We start from the raw sequence: 7,033 nt of genomic DNA, 5'->3' as shown, positions 1-7,033 counted from the left end.
TACAGTATATCTCTCCTAATAGTATATAGCCTATAATAGTATATACGGTACATCTTCAATAGTATATACAGTATATCTCCTCTAATAGTATATACAGTATATATCCCCTCTAATACATACAGTACATCTCTTCTGTCAGTTATTCTTAGAGTGGATTAAATATTTTACTCCCTAACCATATAGTTGGTTATTTATATTTACCACTGCATAGAGATATTTAAGAATAAATTGCCTTTTTAAAAACTTTACATATTAAATGAAATTAGACACCACACTTTTTTTTAAGGTTATTAACCGATTAATCGAAACAATAATCGGTCAACTAATATATACTACTATATAATACTACTACAACTATATGAAAATAATCGTTAGTTGCAGCCCTAATCAAATGCACTTGACTTCCTTCATTACCCAACAAAGTAACTTTGGTTGTAATTTAACCCCCCCATATGTATGTATGGAAATATAACCCTTGCATGTTCAGCATGCTGCACTTTAATATTAATATTATATTCCATGAACACTGGCTCATATACAGTATATTATTCACCACCTTCCACCCACTCATTCCCATGATGTGATCTGTATGTATATGCCCTTGATAGACTACATCTCTATCGAGTCTCGGCTACATAACCCTGGCTCCAGATCCATCCAATCTACAGGTCTACACTTCGCACCTCTTTCCCCAGACACCATCCCCTCCCTTCTCTCTCTCCTCCCCCTCACCTTTTATAAGCCTGCTGGGCTAGCATGGGAGTAGGTCTGAAAAAGAAGCCACGCATACTCCAAAACGTGTTACTGCCTTACTACCCACCGCCTTCACCTGATGTTACATTGGCCGCGTATGTTTCAGCTTGATCCAGAACCTGGGCCACCTCATCGCATCTTTACCTCCTAGCTAATCCACATCCCCAGGGAATCTGACAGCTGCAGGACAGCTCTCTCTCTCTCCCCCAGACAGTTAAGGATTACAGTGATCTGCATGACGACAAGTCATTATATGCCTATGACCTCTTACTATCTTTAAGTGTTTTTAATCCCATTGTGCCTGTAATAAAACTTTTAACTACTAGTACTTGTACTCGTGAAAATGCTCCGATGCTTGACCTGATACCTGGGCAGTCAGGGACGATTGGTGCGGTGGCTGGGGCAGTTACAATCACCGATCTCCCTATGTGGCTTTCAATAAAGCATCTGAAAGTCGATTCTCCTCCTCAAACCCCTCCCCATGGCTTTCAGCTGCTTTATTGAAAGCCATACAGGAAGATCGATGATTGTAACTGCCCCCACTGTCGCATCAATCGTCCCTGATTGTCCCCTGTATTCTCCCCTGGTCCCCCTCCATGTTCTGTGCATGCTGCAGTCCGGTTCCCCGTGTCCTGCTCCTGTCCCCCTCTGTTGTCCTCCATCCTCCCCATCCCAGATCACTCAGGATGGAGAACACTGACTCTGTCCATTCATAACTGAGCATCGTAAACTATGCTTCAGTTTATGAATGGAGAGGAGCTACTGTCTCCTGTCCATTCATCTTCAGTGCAGCTGAGGCTGCAGAGAAAGGGACTGTGGAATCCGTGTCCTCTGTCCCTTTCTCTGTCTCAAATTGGAGATGTCAGGGGTCTAACATCTCACCAAAGCCCCCCCCCCCCCCCCCCCCCCAACAGGGTTGACTGAAAAAAAAAGGAAATGCAAATTTGTAATGAATAAATATTTAAAAGTAAAATTGTCAAAACAATAATAATAAGAAAGAAACATTGACACTGTCCACTCCCCCCTAAAAAAAGAAAGCATTATAAAAAATAAATAAAATATTATATATATATATATATATATATATATATATATATATATATATAATGTAAAAAATAATAATAAAAAAAAAAAAAAAAACTACTGACACAGTCCACGCCTCATCAGTGCCACCTATCAGTGCTGCATATTAGTGCCACTGTCTCATGACAAAAAAAAAAAGTATTGGTAATCGGTATCGGCGAGTACTTGAAAAAAAAAGTATCTGTACTTGTACTCGGTCATACAAAAAGTGGCATTGGTGCAACCCTATTTTTAACCACTGCATTTGAAGGTGCCTTTCTCTTTCTTTTATAACTCAGGAAAGAATACACCCCTTATATAGTAAAATAGATATTTTAACCCTTACTGAAGCTCCTGCTTTAGTAAAATTCTCATTTCATTTTTTTTACATTATTCAGATAAGCAAGAGGGCCATGCCAGCATTGTTATGGTGAAAATAGGGATAGGACGAGGACGCAAGACAGATAACAGAGGAACACTGGGACAAACCGTTAAATACAGTCTTTAGCACACAATGGCGGACATTTATCAAGCAAATTAAGAACACGATTAGTTGCAAATCTAGCTGTACCTCTGCAGCAATGTTTTTGGAGAAGGTTTACAGACCTGTGCGAGTTTTACAGTTCAAAGATAGATTTATTACTAAAGATAAGACAAATTTCCACTCTAAACAGATGCAAAACTAAGAAGTTATCAGGTTTATCTTTAGAGAACCAAAGGAGGAATTTACAACTCGTGCTGTAATCTTGTATAAGTTTGTCTCCCAATGCGCCGGTTTTGCATTGCTTTGCCTTGCAAAAGGATTGAAAATTGTCCCCCAATGACCCACTCCGTTACCCATCATGCTTTGCTCTTATTTTCCCGAAACTTGTAATTTTCCTGAAACTTGTGGCAAAATATAAAATATTCCATGGAGTCAACATGCCTCTCAGCAAATAGCTTGGGGTGTTTACTTTCCAAAATGGGGTCATTTGGGGGGGTTTTGTGCTATCTGAGCATTTCATGACCTCCGAAACGCTGACAGTGAGGAGTGAAATCAAAAATTTACGCCCTACTTTCTAAATTAACCCATTTTGGAAAGACACCCCAAGGTATTTGCCAAGAGGTATGTTGAGAATTTTGCAGATTGCTCTTTTTGTCACAAAGTTTTGAAAATTGAAAAAAGAAACAAAAAATAAATTTTCCTTTACTTTCTTAATTTTCCAAAACAAACGAGAGTTGAAAAATACTCACCATGCTGCTTAGCAAATAACTTGAGTTGTCTACTTTCCAAAATTGGGTCATTTGGGGGGGGGGTTTGTGTTATCTTGCCATTTCATGGCCACCAAATCTGTGATAGGTATTTCGGCGGACAATCCGGCCGTGTGTGTGCCAGTCCGCCGTACTTTTGAAGTGAACAGACTTTTCCCGAGCGGGTCTCCAGGTAGGCGGGGCCCGCTAAGGAGACGTCGCTGGCCCCGCTACCTGGTATGGACTTAAAGGGGAACCCCCCCACCCCAAAGCACCTTGTCCCCATGTTGATGAGGACAAGGGCCTCTTCCCGACAACCCTGACTCCTCCACTATCTTCTTCTAGCTCTTTTGCTAGCGGAGGAGCCCGGCTTTCTTCCGACTTCGGGGGTCTTGTCCCCCTCTTCGGTTCTTCTGCCGGGCCACCGCGCCTTCTTATAGCTCTTTTTACAGGCGGTGGCCCGGTCTTCTGTCGCCGCCTTCCGTTCTTCTTTTTCTTCTCCTGGAGATGTTGACTCAACGCTCTCTCCGGCCGCAATGCCAGGGACGCGCTGCGCGGCGACTTATATAGGGACAAGGGGCGGGGTCATCGGTTGATGTCACATGGGTTGATGTCACATGGCGACAGTCCCAGCATCCTCCGAGACTGTGACATCGTAAGGGGGCAGGGTCACCATGGGACATCAACCCATGTCCCCGCCCCTTGTCCCTATATAAGTCGCCGCGCAGCGTGTCCCTGGCATTGCGGCCGGAGAGAGCATCGAGTCAACATCTCCAGGAGAAGAAGAAGAAGAAGAAGAAGAAGAAGAATGGAAGGCAGTGGTGGTGGCGACAGAAGAACCGAAGAGGGGGACAAGACCCCCGAAGTCAGAAGATAGCCGGGCTCCTCCACTAGCAAAAGAGCTAGAAGAAGATAGCGGAGGAGTCCGGCGAGAAGACCCCCGAAGACGGAAGACCCCCGGAGCTGTGCAATAAACTATTTTATCTTGTGTGTTGTGTTTTTTTGTACTTTATTTTACAGGTGAATGGGTAGGGGTACATTGTACCCCATACTCATTCACATAGGGTGGGGGGCCGGTATCCGGGGGCCCCCTTATTAAAGGGGGCACCCGGATTCCGATAAGCCCCCCCGCCCGCAGACCCCGACAACCAACGGCCAGGATTGTCGGGAAGAGGCCCTTGTCCTCATCAACATGGGGACAAGGTGCTTTGGGGTGGGGGGGGCGCGCGGCCCCCCTTCCCCAAGGCACCCCCCATGTTGAGGGCACACGGCCTGGTACAGCTCAGGAGGGGGGGCCCGCTCGCTCGCTCGCCCCCCTTTTCCTGGCCGGCCGGGTAGCGTGCTCGGACAAGGGTCTGATGTGGACCTGGGGGGACCCCCACGCCGATTTTTTTCGGCGTTGGGGTTCCCCTTTAAGTCCATACCAGGTGGCGGGCCCGCAAAGTCTCCTTCACGGGCCCCGCCTACCTGGAGACGCGCTCGAAATGAGCGGACTTTCCTCCGCGTGTGTGGGCGAGTCCGTTCATTTCAAAAGTAGGGCGGATAGTACGGCGGACTTAGTACGCTGTATTAGTCCGCTGAAAAAGGGCCGTGTGTGGGCAAGTAGCCCATTCGGAAAGTCCGACGGACAGTCTGGCGGGAAGTCCGCCAGACTAAGTCCGTCAGATAGTCCGCTACGTGTGTACACGGCCTTAGAAAGCCTGACTGCTGTGATTGGATTTGGGGTCCTGTACGCGGCTAGGCTCCCAAAAAGTCTCACACATGTGGTATCTCTGTATTCAGGAGAAGCAGCAGAATGTATTTTGGGGTGTAATTTTCACATATAGCCATACCATATGGGAGTAATATATAATTTAATGACAACTTTGTGTAGCAAAAAAAAAGAAAAATGGTGATTTCCGAAACTTGTGGCAAAATATAAAATATTACATGGACTCATCATGCCTATCAGCAAATAGTGCGTTGGGTGCATACATTCCAAAAAGGAGTCATGGGGGGGGTTGAACTATCCTGGCATTTTATGCACAATATATGAAGCTTATGCCACACATCACCCACTCTTCTAGCCATTTGAAGACAAAGCCCTTTCTGACACTTTTAGATGTTTGTTGCTGCCGCCACCGGTGGTTGGCCTGATCCAGCCCATTGGTGAGTATGTGGTCCCTAGCCTGACCCCGATGATTACTCACCTTCCTGCCTATTTGATGCAACATACACTCATTCATTTGATTTACTACTTGTATTACAGATTTAGCAAAGCATTTACCCCTGAAGAGTGAATGTGGTCTTGTGAAACGTCATTGAGTACTACTGATGCTTACAAATTTAACTGATGTTTGTATATTGGTATATATTGTTTTACTCTGCATGTGGATTGCCTTATGTTCACATTATATGCATATTTTATCGGCCTGTAGTTATTGTTATTGTGTTTCAGATGCGCAACAATTGTAATAAATCTTCTTTATTTTACTTCCATGACATGCTTCTTGATTAACCATATTCACCTCAAAGTCCCAGGGCGAACCCCTTGTATATATGTACTGCTAGAACTACTGCCCTCGATCTGACGTTCACATTGATACCTCATATGCATGGTGCAATTGCTGTTTACATATGACACAAGACCAATGCTTGCGTTTGCTTTTGCACGTGAGCATGGAGGGACAGGGATAATTTATTTAATTTTTGAAAATGATTTATTTTGCTTTTTTAATTTTATTTTTACACTGATCCTTTCATTTTTTTTTTTTTTATTTATCGCTATCACAGAGAATGTAACTATCCCCTATGATAGCAATAGGTAGTGACAGGTACTCTTTTTTGAAAAAATTAGACTCTAGACCTCTCTGCCCTCAAACCATTTGACCACACCAAGATCGGTGTGGTAAGATGCTTTCCCAATGGCGCTGTTTATATCTGGCGAAACCAAAGTCATGAAATGCTCATAGCTTCCGGTTTCTTAGGCCATAGAGATGATTGGAGCTGTTCTGGTCTCCAATCAGCTCTATGGTCAGCTGGCGGAACCACCGGCTGCATTCTCAGGTTCCCCTGTGGACAGGAAAGCCCAAGAAAACCATGGAAGACAGCTGGGGGGGGGGGGGGGGTGGGGGGTGTTGTTCCCTCCCACTGCTTGTAAAAGCAGTCTAAAGGCTTATTAGCCACTAGGATTTCTTTTACATGACAGCCGACCGCCAGTTGAAAAGAATGATACCAAGATGATACCTAAACCTGCAGGCATCATTCTGGTATAATCATTCAAAGTCCATCAACATACCAGTATGTCGCTGGTCATTGTTGAGCATAAATTGTAATTTTTTTTCATGCAGCCTGTTGGCTGAACGAAAAAGTTGATCGGTGGGTATTCCCACCATTAGAATACTGCTCTGCATCCATCCACTTGTAATGATTGGCATACATGCACTGTTTTTTTTTTTTTAACTGTGGTGAGGAAATCACCTTTTACAGCACTGGAGTCGCTGATTTATGTATGGTGAGAGCAAACCCTGTTGCAAACCCTGCTGCTGTCAACATAAATAAATCCATGCTGCAGCTAAATGGCGTACCTGAAATACAAACAATGGTAACAATAAAACATTAACTCAATAAAACAACTTTATGTTATTGCAATCTGTGCCTAAAAAAATATATATGCCGAAACATGGGGGCAATCCACCCCTAATGTTAGGAGCAAATCGCCCCTCCACCCATGTTTCGGCACATATGCTCTTTTTTTTAACTGTGGTGGGGAAATCACCTCCTACAGCGCTGGAGTTGCTGATTTACGTATCGTGAAAGCAAACAATGTTGCTGTCAAGATAAATAACAATAAAACATTGCAGTTAAGCATAAAATACAATAAAATAGAGCAGAACAATAGAGAGAGAAGAACAAGAAAATGACAACTATTTTTTTTTTTTTTACACTTTTATTTGTAACTAACTGTAAAGGTTACAGGTTTGGGTCTCTAAAAACGCGATGTCATCTC

This window comes from Lithobates pipiens, unplaced genomic scaffold (genome assembly GCF_037356315.1).
Source record: "Lithobates pipiens isolate NorthernLeopardFrog02 unplaced genomic scaffold, aLitPip1_a1.2 Scaffold_22, whole genome shotgun sequence".
Lineage (NCBI taxonomy): Eukaryota > Metazoa > Chordata > Amphibia > Anura > Ranidae > Lithobates > Lithobates pipiens.
The sequence above is the reverse complement of the archived record's forward strand: the minus strand, read 5'-3'. Positions refer to the sequence as shown.